The sequence below is a fragment of the Macaca thibetana genome, chromosome 11 (assembly GCF_024542745.1).
Source record: "Macaca thibetana thibetana isolate TM-01 chromosome 11, ASM2454274v1, whole genome shotgun sequence".
Taxonomy (NCBI): domain Eukaryota; kingdom Metazoa; phylum Chordata; class Mammalia; order Primates; family Cercopithecidae; genus Macaca; species Macaca thibetana.
Genome location: NC_065588.1, coordinates 125,339,187 through 125,358,322, shown reverse-complemented (window position 1 = coordinate 125,358,322; position 19,136 = coordinate 125,339,187). Strand labels below are relative to the sequence as shown.

The following is a 19,136-nucleotide window of genomic DNA, read 5'->3' as shown; positions in this document are numbered from 1 at the left end:
TTACTGGTTCATAGTTCAACTCCACCTGTTAAAACACAAGCCCCTATGAGGACAGGGAGCCTGCGTTTCTTGAGGTCAGATTCCTTGATGTGTAGGAGTGCATTTGGTGTATAATAGGTGCTCAAAAGCTGTTGAATAAACAAATGAGTGGAGGAGCGAACCCTTCTGAGGCAAACGTGCATGAGATCAGAACGGATGGGCACTGGAGAGGTGGAAGGGACCTGGGGATAATAACCCACCTCCCTGGGAAAGAAGAACAAGTCATGAAAACGCCGACAAAGTCAACCAAGACCACAGCAGGACACGATGAATGCCAGGAGTTCACTCTGAGAAAGCTGCCCGGCCACTCAGCGGGACATCAGATAGAGCTGTTGACTTTCTCGTGACTTTGCATCTGACCTGAAAGAACAGGAGAAAGAGGGAAGCTTCCTGGAATGATGAAATTACACCGGACAACTTAATGAAAAATTCTCAGTTCCCACTGAGGCATTAAATAGTTGATTTCCACATGGAAGCCTCCATCGCTTGTGACAAACTGTTTCTTTATTTTTCCACAGAAATGTTAGAGACGAAAAAGATGAACCGAGAAGACCTCCTCTGACTGTAGCCTTGCCGGTGAGCTTCGTTGCTCACCAGTGAAGATCCAGCCAGCAGCAGAAGAACAGGAGCATCCAAAGATGGATTATGCTTTCGCTTCCAATTAGAATGGGCTATTAATTACACGTTTTGAATTGACTTGAGTAATAAATTGCTCATAGGGAAAGAGAGCTGTTTTCTTTTTCCCACGTAGTTCAGCATTGCCACCTTCCATCGGCAAAAAATAAAAGTCCTCTCTTGAGAGATTTTCAAATTTCAGTAACTGAGGTTGTTAAACAAGGAAAGGCGAGTTTAGCTCTGAGAGCTTGGAAGTAATTCACATTTGGCTAATTTGGGACTCTCGGGCTGGCCATTACGTCTTTAGATCACTCAGGTGGACTCTGAATTAAAGGTGGCATCCCAAATCGCTGCAATTAATCTGCCGAGTACGCTCGCCACCGAATGTCAGGATTTCACTTGGTAGGGTCTTCAAAAAGCTTGGCACAGTTGATACACTGACAGTCGCAACACAGCTTATTTCGACTGAGTTAAGAACTGCAATGGCCGTATTGATCCGTTAAACACCACGCCATATTTGAGTGGGAGGTTACTCCCGATCTCCCTCTTAAAACCCTCACAGATTAAAGTCATGTGCCGGTCTGTGTATGAAATGAACATTTCAACGTTTAATCCTGGAGCACTGTATTTGAGGTGTGCCCGACCTTTATGTCCAACACTCTTTCTTTCTGCCATTTCATTAAGTACTGGCTAGAAGACCAAAACACAGCCTTAAGCCAGAAACCCGGGAAATACCTACACAAAACACGATTTGAGCTTTGGATCAAGATTTCATGACTTTTTAGGATGAAATATCTCCAGTGAGACACCGGGGAAGAAGAGGGAAAGGGGCCCTTCATTTTATGCCATGCTGTCAGCTAGTTCACTCCACAAACGACACATTCCTCTCTCCTGTCGGCATTTGGACCTGGTAGGGACCGGAGTCACAGTCACTGAGGGATGAGTCAGAACTTAGTAATTATGTTTTCTGCTTCGTTCCCTTAATTCTTTTTAAAATATCATTTTTTAACCTACCAAAAAATGCTCACTTTGGAAAACCTGAAAAACTACAGAAAAAAATGCATAAGAAAATAAAAATTACCCATAACCTTATCACCCAAATACACACGTGTGTACCACCACAAGCTCTGGTTTATGCATATATATGCATCATTTCAATAAATATATATGCATGTTTACCTATTCTATATAATAAATATGTGTGTGTGTGTATATATATAAAAAAACCAAGTAGTTCTAAAGAAAGCTTGTGCCAAGCTACCAATGACAATCCCGCTAGCAGCACATCAGAGCTTGGTGATTTTGAGGTGCTTGTGTCTTTAGCCGGCACTTTGATGTCTTCCTTTCTTCCACCAACCTGCCTTCTAATTCCACAGGGCAGAGAGCAAATGCTCTGACTGATTCCATCAGGATTCGGTGTAAAATGTCCCCACTCCCCACCCTCTCACCCCCACCCCTGCTATAGCAGTGGCTAGTTGCCTAAGCAATCCACAGAGAGGACAGCTTGTTCGTGCAGGGGGCCCAGGTGCATTGAGAAGCTCTGGAGGGTGACATGCACATTTTATTCTGGAAACATAGAGGTCCTGGGTTGGCACAGAAATGGATGGTCTTAACTGGCTAAAATATATCTGCGCTGGTGTAGTGGGTTGAATCGTGGCCCTCCAAAGATATGTCTACCCAAAACCAAAGCACGAGATCTTATCTGGAGCACGTATCTTTGCAAATATAATTAAGGCAAGAATTTTTTTTTCTTTGAGACAAAGTCTCACTCTGTCACCCAGGCTGGAATGCAATGGCACGATCTCAGCTCACTGCAACCTCCGCCTCCTGGGTTCAAGCAATTATCATGCCTCAATCTCTAGAGTAGCTAGGATTACAGGCACCCACCACCACACCGGACTAATTTTTGTATTTTTAGTAGAGACAGGGTTTCCCCATGTTGACCAGGCTGGTCTCAAACTCCTGGCCTCAAGTGATCAACCTGCCTCAGCCTCCCATAGTGCTGGGATTACAGGCGTGAGCCACTGCACCCAGCCAAGGTGAGGATCTTGAGATGAGGTCATCCTGGATTTGGCCCTAAAGCTGAGAATGAGGATCCTGACAAGAGAGAGAAGAGGAGAAGACAGACAGACACAGGGAGGAGGCCACGTGAACACAGAGGCAGAGATGGGAGCAACGCAGCCTCAGGCCAAAGAATGTCGAGTCACCAGGAGCTGGAGGAGGCAGGAGGGAGCCTCCCCTAGAGCCTCTGAAGGGAGCACAGCCCTGGCCACCCCTGATTTCGGATTCCAGCCTCCAGACTGGAGTGACAACCTCTGTTTAAACTTCCGAGTTGTGGTGACCTCTTTTTTTTTTTTTTTGAGACAGAGTTTTGCTCTTGTCGCCCAGGCTACAGGGTAGTGGTGCGATCTTGGCTCACTGAAACCTCTGCCTCCTGGGTTCAAGTGATTCTCCTGCCTCAGCCTCTTGAGTACATGCCACCTTCTCTGTCCCTCAACGTGCCTGTGGCCCCTCGGATGCCTGTCTCACCTTCTCTGTCCTGCATTCGGCGCCAGGGACTCACTGGCAAGGATGGATGAGCCGCTTGCTCACACAGTGGCTTCTAGGAATGGGGGGTAGCAGCAGCCAAGCAGAAGAGGAAGGAGAGTGGGTGTTCCTCCCTGCAGGGGCCCCATGGGGGCCGGGACTGGAGAGGCTGCACCCCGCCACACAAGGCTGCAGCTCCTATCAAAGCGCCCTCTCCACACACTTTCTCTCTCCAGGTATGAGAACCGCTCCCACCCCTGCTCTTCGGGTCTATAGATTTGAAGCTTCCCCCTCTATTAGTCCCAGAGATGCACCAACCCACGCGATGTTCCTAGACTCTGCCGCAACTGTGGAAGTCATCCTTGTATGAAACTCTTCTCAAAGCTGGATGGGGCCACCTATTTCTGTGGCATGGTTACCTGAGTAGATCATGGTATTATTGCATGCTTTATGTATGTTCAAAGTTCTCCATGACAAAAAGTTTAGAAAAATCTAACAGAGTTTTTTAAAAAAGAAGGCGGAGGCAGAACACTGCTCCAATCTCCTGCAAGATGGTCCAGCTGCCACCTCCCTACCTCCTCATGCTTGCAAGATGACTGTTGGAGCTCCAGCCATCACACCTGAGTTCTGGACAGGAAGAAGGGATAGGCAAAGGGTAAAAGTCATCTGTCTCTGGTAATGTCACATCTAGTAAATTCTGTTTACAACATATATGCTGGGACTGTGACTCATGATCACAGGCAGACTGGAGGGGTGTAGTATTGTTACCTGAGCACATTGGCTTCTTTGAACAAAACTGGGGTTTAGTTGGTAAGAAAAGAGGAGACAGTAGGTATTGGGTATGCAATTAGCATTCTCTGCCACTGAGGGTGAATTCACTTAGAGGAAGCGAAAAGGTTGCCAGTGAGAAAAGGTCACCAGTGAGAATATCTTGCAACAGGTTCAGAAAGGCATGAGAGCACCCTCAGTCATGGCCAGAGCAAAACCCACGGATTTAGTGATGGAATTCACCAAACCCTAAGCTTGACTGCACTCAGATGGAAGCTTTTACACTTCACCTGTCAGTGCCTTGGACTAATCCCATTCCAGACTTCCAAATAGCCTTGTTCACCAACAGCGTTCAAGTAATTATAAACCGCTTTCATTGCAATCCAACCTATACTAACGTAAGCAAAAAGCGTAATTTATTTTAAAGGTAAGAGGGGTCAGTTGGAACCAAAAGATAAGAACTATCTCAGGAACGACCAGAATCAGGGACTGGAATGCCTTTGGATCTCTCCCTCTCTCACATTCTGCTTTTTTCTGTACCCTTTCTTATATTTTCTTCTCTCCTTTGTGGCTCCAAATTGTCAGGGAAAGATTCTGATTGCCTGTTGTCTTGAAACAAGCATTTACTCCTGGTCCAACAAACTGTGACCAGAGGAAGAGTTTTGAGGAAGAGGCTGTATATGATATATCATTAATAACCATATTAGTCTGTTCTCTCATGGCTATAAAGAACTGCCTGACACTGGGTAATTTACAAAGAAAAGAGGTTTAATTGACTCACAGTTCCACATGGTTGGGCAGGCCGCAGGAAACTTACAATCATGGTGGAAGGGGAAGCAGGCACATCTTACATGGTGGCAGGTGAGAGAGAGTGTGTAGGAGGAACTGTCAACACTCATAAAATCATCAGATCTTGTGAGAACTCACTGTCACAAGAACAGCATCGGGGAAATCATCGCCACGATCCAATCATCTCCCACCGGGTCCTGCCCTCAACATGTGGGGATTATGGGGATTATAATTTGAGATGAGATTTGGGTGGGGTCACAGAGCCAAACCATATCAATAACTATATATATATATTCTTGATTATAATTCAGACATTTTAAACATTTGCAACATTAAAGATTAAAAATGATCTTAGTCAAATAGTGATGCAAATGATTTAGACCAGTCAACCACAAAGATTATGACTTTGATTGGTCTTATTTGACCGTTTTTGAAAACTTCACTGAGAATATAGACATTGGTGTCTCATAATCTTCTTCAAACTGACTTTGTTTTCCACTGGTCCCCTCATTAAGGTGTTAAATGAAACTTAACATAGTTTCATTGGTAGAATTGTATTTTTAACATTTTGAAATTTCTATTTGTAACCTTGCTTATGTGGTAATCTTCTACCTTCTGTAAAATTCATGCTTTCACATCTGCCCTGTAAGCACATGCTGGGCATTCCTGGTTCTGGACAGGATGTCTGAAGTGTCTAAGGTCACCTTGCCTTGCCTTGCCTTGCCTCCCTCATTCCCTAACCCTCACCACCACTTCCCACCACTTAGGAGCACTTTTCAAATACAAACCAATCAATCCAGAGTCCATACCTACAACTACCTTCCTTATCAGGCTCTCACACCCTAGAGGTCAGTATCCACCTGCCCAATCACCCCAAAGCCAGGTACCAGACAACTAGAGGCAGCCCCTATGCTCAGAACTATTCAAGCAAGTCAATACTAAGCCTCACTTGTTCCTGCCCATGGCAACCACAATAAAGTGTCTTCCTTGCATATTCCTCTCTCTGTGTCTCCTGAGCAACCCTGGTGCATCCCGTGGGGTGAGACGTGTCCCCTCCTCTTGGGAACTGTGAGTGACAGCTATCATTTGAATGGCAGTCATCTCAGATCTGTTGATCTTGCCATAACCAAAATTTCCTATTCATACTCTGTACTTGAGAACAGACAGCACCAAGATCATCTCTTTCTCTCCTGCTGCAAGGTCGCTGGGCCCAACACCTCCCCCAGCTGTGTCCTCTACTCTCAGATCACTGTGTTTAGTTGATCTCAGGGATGGTGACAGAGGGGATGTGGCACACACCCCGCCCCTCCTGCATCCCACTCCCGGCTCCCACCCTCGCCCCTATCCCAGCCTGGGCCACCTTCTCATAAACCCAGGGGACCTGATTCATCTATTTTCTTTCCAATCTGGTAATTAAAGCACAGACATTAAGCCTGAGTCCTTCAGGATTTTGAGTCTAATACCCATCTAGAGCTTGCATTTTGAACATTAAAATCATTCTCTCTCAAAAAAAACCCTGCTTTGCAATTCAAAAGCTTTGTTTCTCAAGACTATTGTTTCCTCTCTCATAACATTCAAAAGCCTCCTCAGACACTCAGAGCCAATAATTTGACTCTTGATGACCTGAATTTGGCTGTGTCGATGGCCCCCTCCACCCCCAAATGCAGTAAGCTCAGAATGGTGTAATTTTCATAGTGAATTATATGTGCATGTATGTGTGTATGTGTGCAAAACAAAATACTTACCAGTTAATATCTGAGTTTATTATTCTGCCACTAAAAAACACAACAAATGTTTACATACAGGCAGTATCATAGCTTATGAGGTTTATCCAAAGAATAGTTATTTGTAGACTACTAAAGACATTCTAAAACCAATAAAGTCTCATTGTATTGAGAACCCAATAATCAAAATTCCCTCTCCGTGCCTCTTATCAACAAATAACAATCTTTATGTCAGAGGCGTTTGAACCAGAGCAACTCCATCTTGAACAGGGGCTGGGTAAGATGAGGCTGAGACCTACTGCGCTGCCTTCCCAGGAGGTTAAGGAATTCTAAGTCATGGGATGAGATAGGAGGTCAGCACAAGATTCAGATAATAATGACCTTGCTGATAAAACATTGCATAAAGAAGTCAGCCAAATCCCACCAAAACCAAGGTGGTGACGAGAGTGACCTCTGGTCGTCCTCACACAGCTCATTATGTGCTAACTATAATGCATTAGGAGGCTAAAAGACCCTCCAACCAGTGCCATGACAGTTTACAAATGTCATGGCAATATCAAGTAACTTCCTGACATTACCCTATATGGTCTGAAAGGGAGAGGATCCCTTGGTTCTGGGAATTGCTCACTCCTTTCCTGCAAAACTCATGAATAATTCACCCCTTATTTAGCATACAATCAAGAAATCACCATAAAATAGCCAACAGTAGCCCATACTGCTGCTCTGCCTATGGAGTAGCCATTGTTTATTCCTTTACTTTTTTTTTTTGAGAGACGGAGTCTTGCTCTGTCACCTGGCTGGAGTGCAGTGGTGCCATCTCGGCTCACTGCAACCTCCGCCTCCCGGGTTCAAGTGATTCTTCTGCCTCAGCCTCCTGAGTAGCTGGGACTACAGGCATGGACCACCAAGCCATGCTCATTTTTTGTATTTTAGTAGAGACATGGTTTCTCCATGTTGGCCAGGATGGTCTCAATCTCCTGACTTCGTGATCCACCTGCCTCGGCCTCCCAAAGTGCTGGGATTATGGGCATAATCTGTGAGCCACCGGGCCTGGCCTATTCCTCTACTTTCTTAATAAACTTGCTTTTGCTGCAGGACTTTTCCTTAATTCAGCTAAAGACAGGGTCCTTGTCACACGGCCGTGAAAATTTAGGCTCGCAGACTATTTGAAGGGTGAGTAGGGCAGGGTTTTATTGGGTGAAAAGGAAGAAAAGAGGAAACAGGGGCCCTCCACAAAGACAGAGTACTGGCTGGGGCTTATTATAGAAGACGGGTCAGGCTCCTCCTGCAAACAGTGCAGACTTTGGTGGCTGCCCCCAGAGTGCACTCCTCCCAGTATACAGGCCGGCTGGAGTTCTGCCGGGGAGGCCTTCCCACCTGTCTTCTCACTGTATGGACTTGCTCCGAATTATTTCTTGTGCAAGATCCAAGAACGCTCTCTTGGGGTCTGGATCACGACCCCTTTCTGGTAACACTTATACTATGCACCTCATTCAAAGTAAATGTGAGAATATTAAAGCTGATGGTTTCCTTTGGCCTGAGTTGGACATTTGTCTAGCCCATGTGCAAACTGGATATCAGAGGGTACAGCTGGCAACTGTATGAGGGAGGAGTTGGGGGAGAGAGAGACAGAGACAGAGAGAACCAGAGAGAGAATGAGAGAGCACAGTAGGCTGGGGGCCATGGCTCACACCTGTAATCCTAACACTTTGGGAGGCCAAGGTGGGTGGGTCGCTTGAGGTCGGGAGAACAGTCTGGCCAACATGGTGAAAACTCATCTCTACTAAAAATACAAAAATTAGCCAGGCATGGTGGTGCACACCTGTAATCCCAGCTACTTGGGAGGCTGAGGTAGGAGAATCACTTGAACCTGGGAGGCAGAGGTTCCAGTGAGCAGAGATTGCACCACTGCACTGTAGCCTGGGCAGTAGAGTGAGACTCCATCTCAAAAAAAAAAAAAAAGAAAGAAAAGGAGAGAGAGCACAGTGGACACAGGCCAGCTGGCCATGCTGCCCAGCTCCTGCCCTTCCTCCCCTCATCTCAGGACCAGGTTCAGGGCCTTGGCTTTCTCACTTGTAAATATATGGGGTGGTTTGAAGATTAACTGAACTATTGTGGATGAGACACTGTCGAATAACAAGTAAACCTGGACTCTGGAAGGGACTTTATTCTAACGGATCCCTAAGGGGGCAGGACGGGACGACGGCAATGTGGAGAGGGCTCTAACTGTGAGCTCTGCCAGTCTCCAGGGTCAGGCAGCCTGGACTTTTCCTTTTCTTGGGAGGCGCAAGCAAGCTAGGAAGAGCTGGTGCGGTCTGAGGAGCTGGGGTGAGGGTGGCAAAAACCAGACAGCAGATCCAAAGAGTTTTGCCTTGGGGCCGTCTGCTCCTCGGAGGGGCTGCTGGGGGCCATCTGCAGCTCAGGCTGGGGAGTGAGGCAGGCCTGGGAGAAGGAGAGGAGCTTTAATAAAGTTTGGTTCACATGCATTTTGTTCTGGTCCACCGTGGGGTACAGTTCAGCTCAGTCACTGATGGGGCAAAGATTGAGATTTTGGAGGGGCTGTATCTGGCCTTGTCACAGGTAAACATAGGAGTGTCTGCAAGTCTCATCCCATTCAGGGAAGGGGCTCTTTGCAATGAGGGGTGTCCTGACCTTTGCTGTCTTCCAGGGTCAGCAGGTAGGGAACATCTCCAGGGACTATGGGAAGCTAATCCACTTGAGCATCAGCCGGTTTTACAGTCTCCTGCCCCACAGCCTGTTCTTCCCCAAACCCAGGGTAGAATGTGGTCACCTTGTGGGCTGGAATTCTCTCCTGACAGCCCCAGCAACGTATAGATGAGCCTGACTGAGCCTTCCTCAGTGCTGAGCTAAAGCCTCCATCCCGGGAGCGGCTACAGCTTCATTACCATCGCACGTGACCTGTGCTGACATGGGAGGGGCTACAGCTTCATTACCATCACACGTGACCTGTGCTGACATGGGAGGGGCTACAGCTTCATTACCATCGCACGTGACCTGTGCTGACATGGGAGGGGCTACAGCGTCACCATCGTGACCTGTGCTGACATGGGAGGGGCTATAGCATCATTACCATCGCACGTGACCTGTGCTGACATGGGAGGGGCTACAGCGTCATTACCATCGCACGTGACCTGTGCTGACATGGGAGGGGCTGCTGTTACATGGACCTGTGCTGACATGGGAGGGGCTGCAGCTTCGTTACCATCACACGTGACCTGTGCTGACATGAGACGCACTGTGTCTTTGCAGCTGCAGCCCAACCTCTCCATGCAATGCCACACCATCTCCCCTCTCGCCGACCCCATAAGCCTGCCTGTCACTTCCCCCAAGGGAGATGCTGCTTTGAGGAACCCTCCCAGTGCTCTCCTTACTTCAGTCCAGTAGTAAAATTCCTATTGATCAAAACCTGCATTGTGGTGGAGTTATTTGTAACTTGCCAGGTGAATGAACCTGGGTATTTTTCAGGCATCACAGAGCTCGAGAAGTTCAATGTTGTCAGCACCGAGCACTGCCTGGCACACAGTAGCTGTTCAGTTAATGTTTTCTGCAGTGGACAGAAGTGGAGCACTGTCCCCATCTGACGGTGTCTGAGTCATAAACGCGGCTTTGTTCCGAATCCTCTCATGACTGGCAGTTGTTGACAGAATGGCTGAGCCCTTGAGTGCATTTAGACATCGGGAGAGACAGGACAGAGAAACACAGAGAGGGACACTTTCCTCACAAACCCAAATCCAGCTGGTGATTAGACTCAGTAAGCTGTTTTTCCATATATTTCTAAAACCAAGGAATTTGCACCAAATACTGAGTCAGAAACCTATTATAGTCGACTATACTATCAATGACCGGCCTGTGGTCTGTTAGGAACGGGGCTGCGCAGCAGCAGGCAAGCGAGCGAAGCTCCATCTGTATTTATAGCCACTCCCCATTGTTCCTATTACCACGATCCACCTCCAGTCAGGTCAGCGGCAGGATTAAATACTCACAGAGCTCTCCGGCCCGGTTTCCTTTGGCGTGCGACTGTGCGCTCAATCCAGCACCATGGGGAAGCGGGACAATCGGGTGGCCTATATGAACCCAATAGCAATGGCGAGATCAAGGGGTCCAGTCCAGTCTTCAGGGCCAACAATACAAGATTATCTGAATCGACCAAGGCCTACCTGGGAAGAAGTAAAAGAGCAACTAGAAAAGAAAAAGAAAGGCTCCAAGGCTTTGGCTGAATTTGAAGAAAAAATGAATGAGGAACTGGAAGAAAGAACTGGAAAAACACAGGGAGAAATTATTAAGTGGAAGTGAGAGCTCATCCAAAAAAAGACAGAGAAAGAAAAAAGAAAAGAAGAAATCTGGTAGGTATTCATCATCTTCTTCATCAAGCTCTGATTCTTCCAGCAGTTCTTCTGATTCCGAAGATGAGGATAAGAAACAAGGAAAACGGAGAAAGAAAAAGAAGAACCGTTCACATAAATCTTCTGAAAGCTCCATGTCAGAAACTGAATCAGACAGTAAGGATAGTTTAAAAAAGAAAAAGAAGTCAAAATATGGAACTGAGAAAGAAAAGGATATTAAAGGACTCAGTAAAAAGAGAAAGATGTATTCTGAAGATAAACCTTTATCATCTGAGTCCTTGTCAGAATCAGAGTATATTGAGGAGGTGAGAGCAAAAAAGAAGAAAAGCAGTGAAGAACGAGAAAAAGCAACAGAAAAAACGAAAAAGAAAAAGAAGCATAAGAAACACAGTAAGAAGAAAAAGAAGGCTGCTAGTTCAAGTCCTGACTCACCATAACATTAAGAAAAATCAGGATTCCCTTCTAAAGAAAGTGCAATGTCTAAGGAAATTTCAACTGTGAAAACTACAACATATTTACGAAAATGCATGAATTTTCTTGTTTTTAGAATTATTCCTGGACTATTCAGTAGCCACTCAGATGCCACTGTGTGAAAGGGCCATAAATGTTGCCTGCTGCTTGAACATCTTTTTTTTTTTCTTCCAGTGCTTGATAACTCTGGGAGATAAGACACTGCAGTCATACTAGTGGTTAAGATATTTGGGAATAAAATTAATACTTTTGACTAGAAGTGTCTAAGGATAAACCAACAGAAATTGAATCTGGATGTATCTTTAAGATGTAATCAGAAATGATTAACTAGATCAGATGACTCTAGTTAAAATTTTTGAAGGAGGGATTACATTAATATTTTAAAACCCTTACTCTGTAGATAAGTGTATCTTAATTTTTTCCCCTTGTATACTTTTATTTACCTGGGGAAGGAGCTTTTAGGGTTGGGGGGGTGGTTTGCTATCTCTTTAGCTGGCAGAATAGTGTGCCTTTGATCCTCACACATCCTATATTCTGGACACAGTAGCCATGCTTCACAGGGAGGTCAGAGCTGGCTACCAGCAGTCTTGCCCTTTACTGAGCTTAGTGTCATCCTTGGATGCTGTCATATGCTGCTTTCAGTGAATCAGAGAAACAGCCATTTGCAGCATGAGAAAGCCCCAAAAGCTCTGAGATTTACCTCCACTTCAGTAATAATGAAAAATTTTTAGCATTAGAATGTGTTATGTCATTTGAATTAATTTTGATTACACTTTGGCTTGGGAGAGGAATTATTTTAAATAGACACTGGTACTTTTTGAACTTGATAGCTAAAGATTCTAAAATGCATGTTTTATACTAAGTTTTAACCAGTCAGGAAAATTTTATGTAACCAGTGATAGTTTATTTTTTGTATGAATTTTGTTTAGGCTGCAATGTTCAGCTTTTGTTAACTCCTCACTCTTGCTGTCTTAAGTTCATTACTGTGTTTAATGGCCTACTTGCCAAGATATTTAGCATGTAAAAAGCAGGATTTTGATTAAAAAAAAAAAAAAAGGCTTCATATTGAAGCTGAGACTTACAATAACAAGTTGAGTGGCAAGCCTGGTATGCTGTGTCTTATTGCCAGAATCTTAGTAAATGTAATGTTTTAAAAGTTAAAAAAAAAAAAAAATACTCACAGAAGCGTGAACCCCATCGTGAACTGCACATGCAAGGATCTAGGTTGTGTGTTCCTTACGAGAATCTGATGCCTGATCATCCGTCACTGTCTCCCATCATGCCCAGATAGAACCATCTAGTTGCAGGAAAACAAGCTCAGTACTCCCAGTGATTCCACATTATGGTGAGTTGTAGAATTATTTCATCATACGTTACAATGTAATAATAATAAAGTGGAAAATAAATGCAACGCACTTGAATCATCCCCACACCATCCCCCCTACCCCAGGCCATGGAAAAGCTATCTTCCACGAAACCAGTCCCTGCTGCCAAAAAGTTTGGGGACCGCTGAACTATACTGCTTGGCACCCCGATCTCTGGATTCTTGCAAACATCTGGCTATTAACCTTTCTGCCATATTTTTATATGAGATGGTAAAATGAAAATACACATGCTAAAGACAACAATCTGTTTTCAATGAAGCATGACGGTTTTACTAGCTGAGGCTTTCCAAAGTGCTTAGGGTGATTTCAAAGGCCTCTAATGAAAAAGGCATGACTATGCGATTTTTTTTTTCCTTCTTCTTTCTTTTTTCTAAGGAGAAAGCTTTTGAAGCTTTTGTAATTTAGTAGAATTGTGTTATATTTTAGGAGGACAATTCTGTCAGCCTAAATTTTTAAGGACCATCTATGAGTCTGAAAGAAGTAAATTATAAAATAATCTCTTTAAAATAGATTGTGGCCACGGAGGCAGATGAAGTCGTTCCTTTTAACAAACCCCTCCCCTTTTTTTGTATTCATTTTTCCCAGAAATTCCTTTACTCTACAAAGATTCTCTTAGAAATTACTTGCAGCATCTTGGATATGGTTTCTTTCCTGAAAAATTGTTGAGGCTGAATAGCCCTTAGGTCACGTTCTCAGTGACTTTCGATCCTAACTTCTTTGTTAGAGATGACTCTGTAACATCGTGGAACACTTTCCATGAGAATGCATTAATGTTCACGCCTATAATCCCAGCACTTGGGGAGGCCAAGGTGGGTGGATCACAAAGTCAGGAGTTTAAGACCAGCATGACTAAGATGGTGAAACCCCATCTCTACTAAAAATACAAAAATTAGCTGGCGTGGTGGTGGGCGCCTGTAATCCCAGCTACTCAGGAGGCTGAGGCAGAAGAATCGCTTGAATCTGGGAGGCGGAGGTTGCAGTGAGCCAAGATCATGCCACTGCATTTTAGCCTGGGTGACAGAACAAGACTCTGTCTCAAAAAAAAAGGAGAATGCATTCTAACAAGATTTAATTAATACTAATTAATTAAATCAGTGAAGCACCCCAGAAGGTACCCCAGCCCCCAAAACACAGCCTGAGCCAATTATTCTAATAAAAACTTACAGAATGAATGAATGAATGGTTATATAGATGCTGTCAGAACAGGAAAAAATAAACTCCACAGGGAGATGGGAATATTTCCACATTTCCTGCTGGAGATTCAGTTCTGAACCTCAATACAGAATGGCTTGGAGAGTCAGACGGTCAGAGGTTGACTTTCTTTCATTGAGCTTAGGGGCTGAAAATCTTGACTGTGCATAGGATATGATGTGCAGGGCTGTACATTCGTGGTCAGACATGCCATACATTGGGGAGTTTTCAAGGAGAATTTCGACTATACGAGATTTTGGTTTTAAATGCTACCTCTAGAACCCACACTCTGCACACGATGGCCTTCCATTGTATCTCATTTTTAATATCAATTCTTGATTTGTTTTAGTCAAGCTGACTCATGGATCCCTTCAGAAGAGATTTCTATTTCCCAAGATCCTCCAACAGGAACAACAATGCACTTAGTCATTCAGGTAGTCATAAAAACATTCAGAAGGGCCAAAATTTGGGCCAGGTTCAGTGGCTCACACCTGTAATCCCAACAATTTGGGAAGCCAAGGCAGGAGGATCATTTGAGGTCAGGAGTTTGAGGCCAGCTTGGCCAACACAGTGAAATCCTGATTCTACCAAAAAATACACAAAAATTAGCTAAGCATGGTGGCGCACACCTGTAGTCGCAGCTACTCGGGAGGCTGAGGCAGGAGGTTCATTTGAGGTCAGGAGTTTGTGGCCAGCTTGGCCAACACAGTGAAATCATGTCTCTACCAAAAAATACACAAAAATTAGCTGAGCATGGTGGCGCACACCTGTAGTCGCAGCTACTCGGGAGGCTGAGGCAGGAGAACCACTTGAACTCAGGAGGTGGAGGCTGCAGTGAGCTGAGATCATGTCATTGCACTCCAGCCTGGGTGACAGAGTGAGATTCTGTATCAACAACAAAAAGAAGGCCCAAATTATAATTACAGTTGATACATTTAATTGTGTTGTGTTTTCCAAGATTGTGTCTCACCTAACACGGAGGGACATCTTAGGAGATTCAGATGAAACCCTAGGTACTCTTTCACTCTGAGTTTTTAATTTATGAGCTGCAGGGTTGGAAGCACTAATCAATACAGGCAGTTGGCTGAGGACTCATTTTACAAATGAGGCTCTTGGGGAGGAAAGGTGGGCTGTGTCACAGTGGACTCAAAGGCTAAATTAAAACCTGCTGGAAAACACTTTTCTTGGCACCAAAAGGTATTTAGTGATTAATAAAAAGTAGGATGGCTGTAACCATTGCAGACACTAAACCCAGTTCATCTCAATAGCTGCTGCAGCTGCAAGCTGCCCCTAAAATATGTATTCTCCCTTTTTTTGTCATAGATCCCAGCTTTTCAACCAGGCACATGGCTGCTCAGAAAACTCTGCATTTCCAAGATTCCCTTGCAGCTAGGTGTGGCCATGGGATGTAAGTGGAGGTGGAGATTGTCCCGAAAGGAAGGAGAAAGATGTCTTCATTCCTGCCTTCCATTTTCCTGTAGCCTGGAATTCAGGCATGATGTTGGAGCATGGGCAGCCACCTTGCACCATGAGGTAGAGACAGCCACATACTGAGGATGGAAGAACAGGATGGAAGGAGCCTGGATCTTTGCCCCATACCTGCTTGGTGAATCTCTTGAAAGAGAGAAAATATGCATCCTCTTTTGCTTAAGCCACTGTTTATTATGGATCTTATGTCTGTTTGAACCAAATGTCATCCTGATGCCCTTCCACTCCATAGCAGTGTCAAGTCAGTCCCTCTTCCTGCTCTTAGGTATATAAAATATTTAAAATAAATACTAACAGGATGTAAATACATTGAAAAGTAAAATTGCAAATGTTGCAAAAGATGCAGGATTTGTTGAAATTGGTGAACTGGATGTTGGAGAATTACTTGGACCACAGGCACGTTAGGCTCTGGCAGTGCTGGAAACTGGCTAACAGTTGAGGACAAACCCAGCAGGAGAATGAGGGGACAGGCCTCGCAGAAGAAAACTTCAATTTCAAAGGAAGAAGAGAATCTCTGAGGGGTACTGATGAGGTCCTAGCACGTTGTTTCTTATTTGTATGAAATATCTCTTGGCCTGGCTGGGCACGGTGGTTCACGCCTGTAATCCCAGCACTTTGGGAGGCCAAGGTAAGCAGATCACTTGAGAACAGGAGTTCGAGACCAGCCTGGTCAACATGACAAAACCCTGTCTCTGCTAAAAATACAAAAATTAGCCAGGCATGGTGGTGCTTGTCTGTAGTCTCAGCTACTTGGGAGGCTGAGGCAGGAGAATTGCTTGAACCCAGGAGTCAGAGGTTGTAGTGAGCCGAGATCACACTACTGCAATCCAGCCTGGGAGACGGGGTGAGACTCCATCTCAAAAAAAAAAAAAAAAAAAAAACAGAAAGAAAAGAAAAGGAAAAAGAAGTATCTCTTGGCCTTATACTCATAATGTCGTTTTCTTTTCTTTTCTTTTTTAAACAGAGACAGGGTCTGGCTCTGTCTCCCAGGCTGGAGTGTAATGGGGCCATTATAGCTCACGGCAACCTCAAACTCCTGGATTGGAGCAATCCTCCGGCCTCAGCCACCCAAGTAGCTGGGACTACAGGCATGCGCCACTGTGTCTGGCTAATCTGGCTAGTTTTTTGCTATTTTTTGTAGACATGGGGTCTCACTATGCTGCTCAGGCTGGTCTCAAACTCCTGGGCTCAAGTGATCCTCCCACCTTGGCCTCCCAAAGCACTGGGATTATAGGCGTGAACCACTGGATACTGTTTCTGTTATGCCCACACAAATAAATTTTGTTCAACATAAGACAGATTTAACCTATTTTCATAATTTTGGGCTTCATTTTTCAGTATGAAGTCACAATCCAGCCTTTTCTTAGACTGTCCTTGTTTTCCATGAAATTCTGGTCCCTGTTCAAATGGATGATGTCAGTCAGCAGCTGTCAGCTTCTGCTGCACGCGGGGTCACCAGGCTGTTTTGGGCCTGGGTCTCCCCTGACAGTCTGATTCCTTTGGTCAGGGACGCCGCCTGAGTATCCAGATTTCTCAAAGACAAGGCTGGGAGCTGCTGTTTCCAGTGGCCCCGCCAGGTGTGGCCGATCCCAGATAGGGAGATCTTGGCTCACACCATTCCCACATCAGCTCCTACCACTGACCGACCATTTAAAGTGACATTAGAATCAGAGAGGGGAAGTGAGGATGGGGACTGGGAAGATGCAAGGAAACAAAAAAGGAAGGAGAGAGGGAGGGAGGAAGAAGACAAATGTTTCTTCATCAGAAAACGGATAAGAAGAGCTAGCTCTCCCGTCTCATAAGAAGCTCCAGATAAATGCTAAAAAAGGCGAGTTCAACCACCAGGGACGTTTCAAGGGAAGAGGTCCCGTAGCTCCATGCAAAGTACTACTGCAGAGGCCAAAAGAGGAAAGCAACGAACACCTGACACCAAGACATCTGCTGTGAGCTCACATGTTTTCAAAATTCCAGCCTTAACTGTATCTGGAGAGTGCGGTCTTCACCACTTTCCAGATCCGCAGGGCTGGCAAGGGTTCTGACTGCGCCCGCGCAACCCCATTGACAAGGGGAGCCTATGCAGTCTGGTTTTGTAAACTTTAAGATGCACGATGAACCTCTGAAGGTGGAGAAGGTACTCTGTCTTCCTGCTTTACTGTGAGAGTGTGGGAAGGGGCTGAAGAGTGGTGTTTAAGGAGAAGCTGTAAGCCTCAACTCATCACTCAGACCTGCAACCCAGTGTCAGCCATGCCTCTCGCTACATGGCACTAAGTTATTAGATACATATATGTATATGTGTGTATATATGTGTATATATATGTGTATATATGTATATACACCCATAATATATATATACATATATATACACACAATATATGTGTATATACATATATGTGTATTTATATACACACACACACACATATATATATATAGTTTGTGTTTTGTTTTTGTTTGAGGCAGTCTTGCTCTGTCACCCAGGCTGGAGTGATGTGGCATGATCTCGGCTCACTGCAATCTCCACCTCCTGGGTTCAAGCAATTCTCCTGCCTCAGCCTCCCTAGTAGCTGGGATTACAGGCATGTGCCACCATGCCTGGCTAATTTTTGTGTTTTTAGTAGAGACAGGGTTTTGAACCATGTTGGCTAGGTTGGTCCTGAACTCCAACTCCTGGCCTCAAGTGATCTGCCTGCCTGGGCCTCCCAAAGTGCTGGGATTACAAGCGTCAGCCACGGAACCTGGCTTAGTGTTATTTTTATTAAAAGTATTTCCCTCAATATGTAAAGGTTATAGTATCTGTTTTATCCTGCAATGTATTTTTGAGTCATTCAAACCTGTACATCAGCAAACTAAAAACTACACACAAAACGTTTGAACATTTTACCCACAGGAAAAGAAATCATTATATCCAAAGGACACCTGTGCTCATATGTTTATTGCAGCACTATTCACAATAGCAAAGATATAGAATCAACCTAAGTGTCCATCAATGGAGGGCTCGATAAAGAAATGTGGGGCCGGGTGTGGTGACTCACACCTGTAATCCCAGCACTTTGGGAGGTCGAGGTGGGCGGATCACTTGAGGTTGGGAGTTCGAGACCAGCCGGGCCAACATGGAGAAACCCCATCTCTACTAAAACTACAAAATTAGCTGGGCATAGTGGTGCGTGCCTGTAGTCCCAGCTACTTGGGAGGCTGAGGCAGGAGAATCGCTTGAAGCCGGGAGGCGCAGATTGAGGTGAGCTGAGATTGTGCCACTGCACTCCAGCATGGGCAACAAGAGCAAAACTCCGTCCAAAAAAAATGTGGAATATATACACACAATGAATACTATTCAGCCATGAAAAGGAAGGGAATCATGTCTTTTGCAGCAACATGGATGGAAGTGGAGGTCATTATTATATTCAGTGATACAACTTAGAAACAGAAAGACAAATCTTGCAAATTTTCCTTGTAAGTGGGAGCTAAATAATGTGTACACATGGAAGCAGAGTGTGGAATGCTGGGCCTTCGAGGGCTGAGAGGGAAGAGGGGAGGATGAGGGTTGCCTGGCGGGCACGGTGTGCATTGCCCAGTGATAGATGCCCCGAAGACCCTGACCTCACCACCGTGCAATGTATCAACAGAGCACAACTGCATGTGTGCCCCATGAATATATACAAATAAAAATAAATACATGTTTAGGTCAGGCGTGGTGGCTCATACTTGTAATCTCAGCACTTTGGGAGGCCAAGGCGGGCGCACCACTTGAGGTCAGGAGTTCGAGACCAGCCTGGCCAACA

At 45.1% G+C, this 19,136-nt stretch overlaps 1 pseudogene; it reads left to right on the top strand.

Annotated features, from left to right (window-relative positions):
- Positions 1–11,300, top strand: part of LOC126930551 (protein FAM133B-like) — a 1,157,570-nt pseudogene extending 1,146,270 nt beyond the window's left edge.
- Positions 11,301–19,136: the final 7,836 nt, after the last annotated feature.